The sequence below is a fragment of the Sturnira hondurensis genome, unplaced genomic scaffold (genome assembly GCF_014824575.4).
Source record: "Sturnira hondurensis isolate 20B ecotype Veracruz unplaced genomic scaffold, ASM1482457v3 Scaffold0010128, whole genome shotgun sequence".
NCBI lineage: Eukaryota > Metazoa > Chordata > Mammalia > Chiroptera > Phyllostomidae > Sturnira > Sturnira hondurensis.
In genome coordinates, this window is record NW_028082759.1 from 13,623,794 (window position 1) to 13,637,591 (window position 13,798).

A 13,798-nucleotide genomic window follows, 5' to 3' on the forward strand; every position below is an offset into this window, starting at 1 on the left:
TGCTCACTGAGGTTTGAGAATCACTGATACAAAACATACAGTCTTAGTTCACAGATCGGGGAGAGCAGTGAGGAGTTCATCCAAGTCCCTTGTGGGGCTTCTTCTGGGTACTCTCCCTGTGCACCTCCAGCCTCAGTTCCAGGGGTCAGGGTCTCCAAACCTGGTTACTGCATGACCTTTTAGGGGAAGTACTAGAAACTCTCTATACGTGATTTTGATTTTTCAAGGTGCTACACCTGCTCACAAACCTCTGCTTTTTTTCTTGCTCTCTTAGAGTGGGAGATTTCTTACAGTGAAAAGACATTGCTCCTGACTAAGTGTCTAGTTGTGCCATGCGAAACTTTACGTCACTGATAAAACAGCTCTACAGTGTACAAATCGACACCTGCATTGGTTTTCTGTTCGTTTTCAAATAAACTGCATCTTACTAACAGCATTAGACAGGGTGAATGTTAAATGCCATATGTGTTTATGACTACCACATACCAATCACTGCTCCATTATTATTTTGGGTGATGTAAGGATGAGGGGTCTTCAGGGACAACTCTAAAGGACACATGGACAAAACCAAGCGGGGGTGGAATCAGAGGAGGGAGGTGGGGCATGGCTGGGGTGGCGGGGAGAGGTGGGGGGGAATGCAGGCAACTGTACTCGAACAACAATAAAAAAAATATAGCATATAATAGAGACTGGAGGTGGTAAATGCAATATTTACTTGGTTTTAAATTAAACCCTTATCCTTGTAGTCATTGGTAACCAGTGTGGTAGAAAAGTCAGATAACTGCTGGTACCTGTTCATCAAGGTCTTTTAGTGCCCAATCCATGGCCACATATTTATTAGGTTCTAAAACCAGTCTTGAACTGCTAAGCTTTTCTGACACCACAGTGGGTGTCATGTCAAGCACCTTAAGCAAGCTGTCGCGTCTCTCCCCTGTCTGGTGCTCGGCGCTGACTGTTGACTGACCTTGAGTCTTAGGGGTTATTTTTTTGCAATTACATTAACATTTTTTCTTTATTTTTATTATTGACACTATTACAGATGTCCCCATTTCTCCCCTTTGCCCACTTCCACCCAGCCCCGGTGCCTCCCCTTTGGCTGTCACCACACTGTTGTCTGTGTCCATGGGCCATGCAGATGGGGTTAAACCCAGAGTCACTGCAGGAGAGGACTACGCTAGGGTGTAGATACGGGGAGGTGTGATTCGCTGGTGGAGGTTGTTACTATAATAAACCTGCCAGCTGTTGTATTTTAAGTATCACAATTTAGGTTTTTCATCCTTAAAATGTAGATGGTAACAATTGTATCTACCTCATAGAATTATCATCAAAATCAAATGATCCACTGCATATGTACTGTTTTTCACAGTGCCTGGAACATTAGAAGTTTTCGATAATTATTAGTTATTACATTAAGGACTTGCTGATTTCTTTAGGAAATGAATTGAGGTAATGTCTTAGAAAAGACATTAGATACCATTGGCAAATTACTGATTCTCCCATACCTTTTAAAAAACATCGGGTATTATCACTTTTGACAACCAGTCACTCTGAGGGGTGAAAAACGATTCACTGCTATCATTTATATTTCTTTGCATATCATTCCCATAGATTTTTGACCACATACACTTTTTTTAATGATTGGCCTATTCATTTGCCTTGCCCATCTGAAAGAAAACAAATGTTTATTTTGAAATAACTTTAGGTTTACAGAAAAGTGGCAGAGATGATACAGAAGGTTCCAGCACACCCCGGGTCCCATTTTGCATTACTGTGGATGTTTGTCATAACCAAGAAACCCATGTTAGGATATCACTGTTAAGTCAAGTTCAGACTTTAGTTAGGTTCACTAGTTTTTCCACTAATGTTCTTTTCCCGTTCTAGCATCTAGTCCAAGTTACCACATTGCATTTAATCATCATGTTTCCTTAGTCTTTGGCTTATGTGACAGTTTTTCATAACCTTGACAGTTTTGAGGAGTACTGGTCACATATTTTGGGGAATATCTCTCACTTGAGGTTTGTCTGATTTTTTTCACGGTTCTTCTTGGGGGTGAAGGGTGTTTGGGACAAATACCTCCGAAGAGAAATGCCTTTCTCATCCACCCCATCAGGTGGCACTAGCATGACTTAGCGCTAGTGACATTAGTCTCAGTCACTTTGTTCCAGTGGTACTTGCCAGGTTTCTCCACTGTGAAGTCATTATTTCTCACGTCCATTACTCTAGTCTTTGGAGGCAAATCACTAAGTTTGACCCACAGTCAAGATGGAGGGTCGGGGTCAAACGCCTCGGGAAAGGGAGGTATATTAGTCTGTTAGGGCTGCCGTAACAAAATACCAGACACTGGGCAGTTTAAGCTACAGAGATTTATGTCTCCATACAGATACACAGGCCAAAGTCTGAGATCAAGGTGTCAGCAGATTCGGTTTTATGCGGAGGCCACTTTCCGTGGTTTGCAAAAGGCAGCCTTCTTGCCGTGTGTTCACGTGGCTGTCTTTCCGTGTAGAGCATGTGTTTGGCATTAGGGAACTAAGCAAGCTGTATATTTGGGGAGGGGGGAGAGAGTGGAAGAGGACCCAAGTGGTTTCTGAGCTCTTGACTCTTTACTCTGCCAGAAAGTAACCTCATAGAAGCCATGTCAGTACAGAAACTGGGGAGATGTTCCGGGAACACAAAAGTGTCGTGGTTGAACTGGGAGGCTCCGGAGTCAGGGAAATTTGGTTCCTTTCCTACGTTCACTAGCCCTGAATGCTCTGGCACGTTACCTAACCTCACAAAGCCCTAGCTGTTTTATCACGCAAATGGTGGATAAGAATCACATGTAGGTTGTGGAGAGGATTACAAAAGAGGATTACAAAATACACTGCTAGTGCTGAACACAGTTCCTGGAACATAGTAAATGCTCAATAAATGTTAGCATTTCTTTTTATCATTGCTATTACTACTGCTATTATATTGGTGCTCTGTACCATCTCATTGCCACCACACCTGGGTCAGCTGGGCCCCTGTCCCAGGATTCGAGCATTTCTTCCAAGCAGAACTCAGGATTTAGGGCCTTTGGGGTTTTCTGGGATTAGAAAGGATGACTCAGTGACGTGCTGAGGCCAGTACTTTTGGCATTTAATAGACTGATCTTGGTATTTGGCTCCGAGGCCTCATATTTCTTGGATAGGTATGGATTGTGATCACACGGACTTTTCCAAAGTCCTCAAGCTGCAAAGGACAGTCAGCTCTCTGTAGTCAGGCCTCAGTGCCACTCACTCACCAGCAACTGTCGAGGAAGGACTGGTTCAAGAAACTAATGAAGAATAAAATACATTTCTTAATATTTTAGATGGATAGATCTCAGCTTTGATGTATTTTTAGGAAGGGAATAAGTAGCTCCCAGCCCTCTGTTTGGATCATGCCCATTGCAATTTCTAGTGGTTACACAAAGACAGAATCTTAAACAGCAGCAGACTTTCAAAGGAACTTGAAGCTTCTTTGGGCCTATGTTTTGCTAGCAGGACAATTGAAGATAGGTACTTGTCCCTCAGACACAGAGTTCATGCAGGAGAAAACACTGTCAGGCCACTCATAGCCCCTTATGTGAACCTTTCAGGTGAAGTAGTTTCCCAAATGGGCTTTGTGTTTGCAGAACTCCAGCCCTCTAGGTCTCTCTTCTGTATGCACCATTTCACCCTAGAAAGTGTGCTCAGTACGCAGGGTGCCTGGAGAAATCTTCTCAGAGACAAAAATTTAAGGGCGCTGAGGAGAGTCCCCCCACTGGCTCAGCCATGGAGTACTGTTAGAGATCAACTTCATGTCAGTTTCTAAATGTTCTTTCTTTTTAAGATTTTATTTACTTTTTCTTTAGGGAGGAGGAAGGGAAGTTGAAAGAGAGGGAGAGGAACATCAATATAAGAGAAAAACACAGATTGGTGGCCTCCTCTATGTGTCCCGACTGGGGACTGAACCTATAACCCAGGCAAGTGCCTTGACTGGAAATTGAACTGATGAAGTTTTGCTTTGTAGAACAACACCTGACCAACTAAGCCACACTGGTCAGGGCGATGTCAATTTTTAAAGACAATGATAGGCCCCTATAGACTGCAAGACATTTTCCCAACCACCCCAAGTGGCTACGTGTCTCCCTCTCCCCACAATCTGGCTTCTATTCAGTATTTGTACTTGGAGTGCAGGATGGGCCATCTCTTTCCTCCCTTATTGTCTCCTCCTCTCCCTCTCTCTTTTTAAAAATTTAATTTTAGATTGAGAGAAGAGCTTCAAAATAGTATAGAGAGTTCCCAGCTTCCTGTAATGTTTAGCACTGGACCTAAACAAGATAAAGTTGGATTTGGTTGGAAATGCTATAAACATATATATTACATGTACACACACAATGCTGTATATATATATTTACAAAAACATATATATGTTTAAATGGATGCAGAGCTCTCCTTAAAGAGAATCAGTAATTACTTGTAAACCCCAAACCATAGTTTTGAAGTTGTTTTGGATGTCCTGCTTTAGAAGGGTGTTTGCTTATTGAAGGGCAGCTGATCTGTGACAAACAGGGTTAACTTCTATTGCAAACAAATGTAGCCCAGGCGAAGAAGTTAGAGCCATCAGGCTTATGTATTTTCAGAAAATGTAACCAAATGTTGGATTAAAAATAGGTGTATTATGACACCTGATTTTGTTTGTAAGGCAACATTGGGTGTATTCACCAGACATTACCTTACTTTCTTCATTCTGGGCTTGTTACACCTAGCTCATCTGTGACATTTGCAAAGCACAAAGGGGTTGTACATGCGATCTATTCACATTTTTCAAGGCAGTCATGGTCCATAACATTGCCGTAGACAGTGAATCAGCAAACACTGGACCACTGCTCCTAGGCGAAATACAGGGTTCGGTTCCTTTGAGCTTCAGGTCACATTTTTGTCAGCTAATCAATATGCATTCTTGTTTATGTGTATCTCTGTTTAAAGAGACCCTTTTAATATATATTGTTGAGTCATTAATGTTGAACTCACAGCCAACAGCCCTGTAACTCATGCCTGGATAACAATCCTCCGACACCTATATTTTCTCTGTGAGGCACAGTGCAGCCTTCTTCCTCTGTGGGACACCGCACAGCACTGCTATGCTGTGCTAGCAGGCTGCCATTTTAAACAGCAGCATCACCAGCAAAAAGTGAAAAAAAATGTGAAAGTGTGGTGTCAAACGGATTGTGAGAGGGGCACTTGTGCACAGTATGAGAAAGACAGGGTGTCAGTCATTTAGCCTTCACTGAGAACGTTGGGGTAGCACCTCAAATTCCCTTCTCTGAACATATTAGCAAATGACTTGGAAGGTCTATGAGTATTGATTTTGAGGCTAGAAATAAATTTTAGCAGGTGGAAAAACTCAACAAATATGAAATCCATGAATAATAAGAATCAACTGTAATCTTCATCCACACTGTGTGAAGTTATTTTTATATCTTAAATTAAAAAGAAAACCAACCTCCAAGGTTTGAGGATGCTGAGTCACTTCCCTGAGGCCAGCTGGTTCCAATGGTGCCGTTTCTGTCTTTTCATTGTGTATCCCACTGTGTCTGAGAGAGCTCGGCTACCCCATGACAGCTCCCGAGTCAGCCAGGTGCTGACCACACAAACTTGTAAGAAGTGAGACATGTCCACTCAGATGTCTGACCCTGGACTGGCTCCAAACAGCATTTAAAGCCTATGGAATGAAATGCATCTCCTTCTGGAAAATACTCTATTTCAAATAGTCTCAGTGTGTGGATCTTCCTTATGGGAGTTGCAAGTCAGTATTCTAGAAGAATGGTTAATGTGTTATATTTATGAATGTGTTTTCCTCAAAAAAGATTTTTCCTCTTTATAAAAGTATCTGGGCTATTTGAGTACATTTTGAAAACACAGAAAAGCCTGAAGTATAAAATGTTAGTCGTTTGTATATCACACCAAGAAATACTCACTTTCAACAGTGGCTATGACTTCTCTCCAGTTTTTCCCCTCTTGTTTTTCTATGTGTATGTATGTAAGAATATATTTTGGAGATTTAAAAAAATGTCATTGAACTATTTAGATTGCTTTCAGTTTTTAGCTGCTTTAAATGTGTTTTAATTGAGCATTGTTTAAGATGAATATTAGCACATATTTCTAGTCATTATGTGGAAATAGAATTGTTGCATCAAAGTGTATGAAAAAATGTAAAGACCTTTTGATGATTATTGTTCAATTGCTTTCAGGAAAGTTACATCAATGTACTTTTCCCACCAGCGATGTCCAATATGCCTGTCTTTTTTCCTTCTTGTGAACAGGTTATTATCTAGAGGAATTACCTTAACTGGTCTTATTTTAGGCATGTAAATGCCTTTGTAATTACATGAAATTATACGTTGTTTAAAAAGTAAGGCGCCGTTTTAGGGTGCTTTCTAACTGAAATACATCATTTGGATCCCATCTCCCGCAGTCATAGGCTCTGTGTGCCATGGAGTTCTATGTCCCATAGTGAGGGGATCAGGACATGGAGGTGGGCATCCCAGGGAACAGCCCGAGGGCAGGCAGGCTGGGCAAGGGAAGACCAGCCATGAAGGAGGCAGAGGCAGAGAAGCCGGAGAGATGCCAAGAGGGCTTGGGGAGCAGGATGTCACTGTGACCAGGAAGAGGCAGTTTTCACAAAGCTGTAAAGTTTCCATTGCACAACAGTATAAATGCCTCAGAAAGTATTCAAAAGTCCAGCAGGAGCAAAAACCTGTCCATTTCACTAAGCAAAAAGGGAGGAGAGAAGTCTGGATTGCTGTGGGCGAGGCGCATGCGTCAGAGGCCTGTTTTTTGCATTGCCTGTTTCTGTTTAGTTCCCGTTGGATTTTTTTCTTGGAGAGTGTGTGTGGGGAGTCAATGTACAAACATGGATTATTCTGGAAACAGCTGGCACAGATTGCTTCAGGCCACCTGCTTTGGGGGAAGAAGCAATTCCATAAATGCAAAAAAGCAAATAATTGCAGATACTATCTGCCTGCTTTTGAATTGCCATAAAAGGCCAATTCCAATTTTGTTCTAAAAATGGGCAAAAGTTTTCAACTGACCCATCCTTGAGGAAACATTTAAAACATGAATTTTCATCCATTCAGTAGCAATGTGAACTCCTAGCAGGAGGTAATCAGTTATTCCCGCAATGGGTTGGTGATGCTTTATTTAGTACCATCCTGACATGGGCACCAGTTGAAATGGCACTTCTTGTTTCAGTGAGTGGCCCAAGTTCGCACGTGGCATTGGATCCTATTCTCACAGCCCCCCTTAGAAACAACTACAGAGCCACATGTTTTGGCAACTACCAAGCAGACATTACTGAGGTTCAGAGCAAGGCACTGAATCCTGGAGAACGTTCTGGTGATGCTTCTGGAGATGCTTCCTCGGAGACACTTCCAGGTGAGAGGAAGGGCTTATCCTCTGAAGCCCTTGGGACTAACCTGGGAAGAGCCGGCATATCTGAGAGGGCTTGGGGAGTTCTTCCCATTCTGAGTTTTTTCAGACTTTGCCTAAGAAGAGACTGTGAGGTAATGGAACAATAATAACAGCAGGGCTGCTATTAATAGCTAATAGTCACTGAGCAGTGACTCTGTTGTAGGCTACGTGCAAGGCACTTGACCAGTGTTGTGCAAGGTGGTTCTCACCGCAGTCTCTGGGAGATACAGACCATTAGATTTCGCAGATGAGCAAAGTGAGGTGCAGGTGGTTCAGTAACTTGCCTGAGCTCGGCTGGTGAGTGTTGAAGTTGAGCATCATGCCTTGTCTCCCTGACTCCTGGACCCTTCTCTTGCCCATTGCTGCTTCTCTGTCTGGCCCATAGTAGGGGCTCACCAGATGTTTGTTTTCATCTTTTCTGGGCAACACAGGCTGTGGTGGTAGCCCTGTTATCTCTTACCTGATAGGATGGCCACAGACGAAGGACATCACCCAGATACTGGTCACTCTGAGCTGGAATGAAAAGCACGAGGAGGGCAAAGGTTGTGGGCCTCTCTGGATCCTCTCAGGGATTCGAGAACATTATGCAACTTTCTGAGTTATTTTGTGTCATTTCATGCTACTTCTTGCTCACATCCTTAGCAGTGGTTCATGATTTCTGTTAACTAATTCTTAAAAAAAATTTTTAACTGGTGTTTTTTCCCCCCACCAGCTGAAGACAGATCAGCTTTATATTTACAAGCTTCAAAGACTTTGGAATATATCTGGTAATCAAAGGAAAAAAATGAACTCTGTACAGAGTGGCTGTGTGTGAATTGCATCTCCAGTTTTTACTGGTTTTAGACCTTGAACAAATCATCTGAGATCTTAGTGCCTCAGTTCCTCATCTGTTCCCAAGTTCCCAAGTGGAACTCACAATAATACCTACCTCATGGAATTGTTGTGAGAGTTAAATGAGTCTTAACAATAATACCTGTAAAGCAATAAGCACTGTGTGTTAGCTATTATTATTTTTCTTTTTTTAAAATTTATTTAATTATTTTTCAAGTACAGTTTTCTGTCTATTACTCCCATCCCATCCCACCACTCGTGCTTCCCCACCTCCCTCCCCTTTCCACCCTTCTTAGTTTTTATCCGTGTATCCTTTATACTTGTTCCTGTGAATCCTTCCCCTTTTCCCCTGAAATTCTCTCCCCTCTCCCCTCTGGTCACTGTCAGCCTGTTCTCTATTTCAGTGTCTTTGGTTATATTTTGCTTGCTTGCTTGTTTTGTCGTTTAGCTTCCTGTTAAAGGTGAGATCATATGGTATTTATCCTTCAACACCTGGCTTATTTCACTCAGCATAATGCTTTCCAGTTCCATTCATGTTGTTGCAAAAGGTAGGAGCTCCTTCTTTCTTTCTGCAGCATAGAATTCCATTGTGTATATGTACCATAGTTTTTTGATCCATGACCAGATGGTTTCACAGGAGAACTCTACAAAGCATTTAAGGAAAAGCTAAGCCCTATTCTTCACAGACTAGTCCAAAAAATCCAAAATGATGGGAAACTCCCAAACTCTTTTTATGAAGCCAGCATCATCCTAATTCCAAAACCAGATAGAGACACAACAAAGAAAGAAAATTTCAGGCCAATATTGCTGATGAACAGAGATGCTAAAATCCTCAACAAAATATTGGCAAATCGCATCCAACAATACATCAAAAAGATCATACACCATGACCAAGTGGGATTCATCCCAGGGATGCAAGGATGGTTCAATATCCACAAATCAGTAAATGTAATACACCACATAAACAAAAGCAAAGACAAAAAACATGCGGTCATATCAATAGATGCGGAAAAAGCTTTTGATAAAGTACAACACCCATTTATGATAAAGGCACTCATCAAAATGAAAATAGAGGGAGCATTCCTCGATATAATAAAGGCCATATATGAAAGACCTACAACCAACATCATACTCAATGGGCAAAAACTAAAATCTTTTTCACTAAGATCAGGAACAAAACAAGGTTGTCCACTTTCACCACTTCTATTTAATATAGTATTGGAAGTTTTAGCCTCAGCAATCAGGCAAGAAAAGGAAACAAAAGGCATTCAAATTGGAAAGGAGGAAACAAATCTGTCATTGTTTGCAGATGACATGATAGTGTACATGGAAAATCCTATACACTCTACCAAAAAACTGCTCGAACTATTATTTTTCTTATTGTGCTGTTCAATGTTGTAAAATGGCACATGCTTGGCAGATGGGTGGGGAGCTCTACCCCAAGATGTCAACCAAAATTGTTTGTTAGAGAAATTAGTTGATGGATTTCTCTGTGTTCAAGTTTTATGTGAAAACAGTGGAAAGCCCACAGTGAGATACCAGTATCCCTTCATACCCTTTAAATAACTCTAATTACAAACAAAAGCCAAAATGGACAATAACAGGTGTTAACAAGGATGTGAAGAAATTGTAAGCCTTTTACATTGCTTGTGGGAATGTAAAATAGTTGAAATGTTGTGGAAAATAGTTTGGTAGTTTCTCAAAAAGTTAAACAGAGAATTGCCATATAACCAAGCAATCTCCCTCCCAGTTTTATAGCCAAAAGAATTGAAAACTATTACTCAAACAAATACTTGTATATGAGTGTTCATAGCAACACAATTTACAGTAGCCAAAAATGGAAATAACCCAAATGTCCATCAGTTGGTGGATAGGTAAACAAATTACGGTATATACATACTATGGAATATTGTTCAGCCATAGAAAGGAATTAGGTACTTATGTGTTCTACAATATGGATGAACTTTGAAAACATTAAGCTAAGTGAGATAAACCAGACACAAATGTCTTACATTGTATGATTCCATTTATATGAAATATGCAGAATAAGTAAATGTGTAGAGACAGAAGGCAGATTTGGTGGTCTGCCAAGGACTGGGGTGGGGGGAAGGAGAGAATGGGGAGTAACTACTTAATGGGTATAGGGCTTTATTTTGGGGTAAGAATTTTTGAGAAGTAGATGGATTTGGAAGTTGCACCGATTGCAAATTTATTAAATGATACTTTAAAAAGGTTAATTTTATGTTACATGAATTTCATGTAATTTGCTTCATTTATGTGAGTGATGGAATTGATTGGAAATGGTATTTTTTTCACCTGAATGGTAGGTATACAGGTGTTACTATAGAATAATTTGTTCAGTTGCAAGTTCATTTTATGCACTTTACTTTGTTTATAATAGCTTACAATTAAAAGTAAAAATGAACTTGGTCAGGGAAAGCCATGAGACTTAGCAGAGTGCTTGCCTGAGAGGCAGTGTCGATTTTGTGTTTAAACACAGACACACATACATGTAAAGAGGTGGCAAGAAGCCAAATGCATTTTTTCTAGGTCAAGTGGAAGTTCTCCCCATAGGAAAATGCAGCCGGGGCACAGACACTCCTGTGCTATTGCTCAGCCACACTGAATTCAAGACAGAGCAAATCCCTACCAACACACACACACACACACACACACACACACACACACTCACTCACTCTTGCCCACTCCTTCCAAGTCAGGTGCCGTCCAAAACCAGAACACAATGAGCAGTGATGTAAATTAATGGGCATTTTCAGGACGGCTGGTGACGAAGTTGGCCTGTCAGTGAGGGTGAGCAAGGACGGCTGGTGGTTATACTCTTCTTTTCTTAGCACTAAGTTAAGTGAACTTGGATTAAATTCCAAAATCCAAACTTTTATGAAGTATTAAAAAGATTTTGTAATTAACCCTGTAAGCTATGTATGCTTCTAACTTTAGACCCTGAGCTCTTCCTTTAAAAAACAATTTAAAAATGTAATAATAAAACTTTTTTGCCTAGGTATTCATCTACTGCAGAGTAGTTCTCCCCCGCTTTTCCTGTATGTTCTCTCCCTCTTCAGAAACACGAACCTGCAGTAAACTCTGAGTTCTGACATTAGTAAAGGGAAAGTTTAATTGGCAAAGCAATCACACACTTGAACTATGTTCTGCTAATGTATTTCTATTAAAGTGATAACTGGGAACTTCCACATTTTTTGTTAACCTCAGTGACAGAGGTTACTGTCCAAGTAAGAGGTTATCTATCCAAGAATGTTGATTCTACTTTCAGAATTTTTTTTTGTTCTATCTCTTTAAAGGCTAGTCAACAATAGAAGTTAATACCTTAGAAATTCTCCTTAGACTAGAGCCAAAAGAAACTCCAAAGGTTTTGGCTCTTTGGTTCCCTTTTTTAGTTTTTAATTTTATATAAACTTCCAGACAAGCATATATCAACTGGATTCTCTTTTAGCCTATAGAAAACAAAAGACCCACTATGGGTCTTTTATGGGGTAGAAATCTCATTATAGCCCAAATAGGCCCTGTCTGATATGTTGATAGATTAATATGACATTGGCTGACCCAGTCTTTTTTAAAAATATGTTTATTGACTTTAGAGAGAGGGGAAGGGAGAGAGAGAAAGCATGAGTGTGAAACATCAGTGTGAGAGAGAAACATTGATTGGTTGTCTCCCATACACAGCCCAGCTGGGGACCGAACCCCACAACCTCTGTGCCCTGACCGGAATTGAACCCCCACATTTCGGTGTACAGGATGGTGCTCCAACCGACCAGGGCCTGACCCAATCTTAAAATGCGTGTGTGTTAGTTGAACATTTGAGGGAAAATAGGCATAGAGGATCTTGGTGGTGAGGGGGAAGTTCATTGTGTCACTTGGCAGTACAATTTTGAGGCAACCAAAACCAGCCATGTGCGTTCCAGATTAGGGGTGACTGCGGGCGGTCAGCACACTGAGATTTTTGCTTGCCAAAGGCTAGGGGTAAAGGCAGGTCAGTCTGAGTCGGCAAATTACCTCATTTGTCTGAATGTTAGCTTAGGGGCAGGTTATGGCATTAATTTATGAATGGGGACACAAGGCACATTGAAGCTGGAGAAATCCATTCTGTGAAGCAAAATGCTATATGTTTTGTTAATCCATGTACTGGCTAAACTTTTTCTATGAGGCCATTTGTCAAATTTCCGTACATGGGACGACATTAATTGGTAAAAGTTATTTTTTAAATTTATCACTGTTATTACTATTAAGTGTTGTTTACTAAATCCTGAATGCTTTAAACTCTAAATAAAGATGAATTTTAAGTTTTATATGATTACTTTTTATTTATTTTTAACACATTTGAATAGGAATTTTAGATAAAATACATATCATTACATTTTCCTCTTCATAAAGTAATAAAATATATTATGTAGATAAATATAATAATTTAAATGGCACTAATTTTTAACAAAAATGCTAATCAGCTTTAAATGGATTGACATTTTTTGGATTAGTAACTGTCTCTATGTGGTATTAAGTAAAACAAAGATATTTTTAGTTCGAATTTGGCTAAATATAAGGATGTCTCTAAAAGATAGGACCTGGTTCCCAAAGTTTTGCACCTCTGCTGTAGAAGTCTGCCAATTGGTCATTGACTCCTGGATATGTTTAGTATGAATGGCTTTGCTACAATTTTTACAAAAACCACTCACTCATTCATTCATTCATTCATTTAGACATTTATTAATTGTAAATTCATACATATGGCCAATGTTTATTGAGTGCTCTGTGTTAGGCAAATGTTTGCTTCTCTGGAGACATGTTGCTGAACAGGACCGACAAGGTCCCAGCTCTTGGGTCTTATATTTGATGGGGGAGCCAACAGAAGACAGCTGAACACACAAATGAAGGAGACAGTTCAGATAGTGAAAAGCACTGTGAAGAAAATACAGCTGCAAAGAGAGGGCCCGACTGGGTGTGAAGGGAGAGTGCTCCTTAGGAGAGTGACTGGAGAAGCCCCTCCTGGGTGACAGGTAAGCTGATGACAGTCATAGCTAAGAGCCGTGGATGACAAGTAGAAGCAAACCGTGTCTAGTCTGGGGGCAGGGTGGTCTAGGCAGAGCAAGCAGCGCAGTGCTGCAGCCCGACAGGAATCAGCTCCGTTTACTGGAGGACCAGGAAGGGGGTTGGTGTGACTGGAGGAAAGTGATCCTCTCAAGCAGTGGTAGGAGGTAAGGGGCAAGGGAGGTGTGGCCGCACACACAAGCCCTGGGAGGCGATGCTTTATTTCGCTTAGGGTACACACTGTCGATTTTGTGCTTTGTCAATAGAGCATCAACACACACAGTTGAAGAGTGAAAAATCTGTTCCCTTGGTAGTTTCTTCAGTTCAATGGGAAAGAATCAGATTTATTTTTATCTTACTGCATTGATTTAAAAAAGACAATAATTTATGCTACAGGTAGGCAGACCTTTGGGTTTGTCATATGCTGAAGAGCATAAGGAAAAAAGTAAAGAATA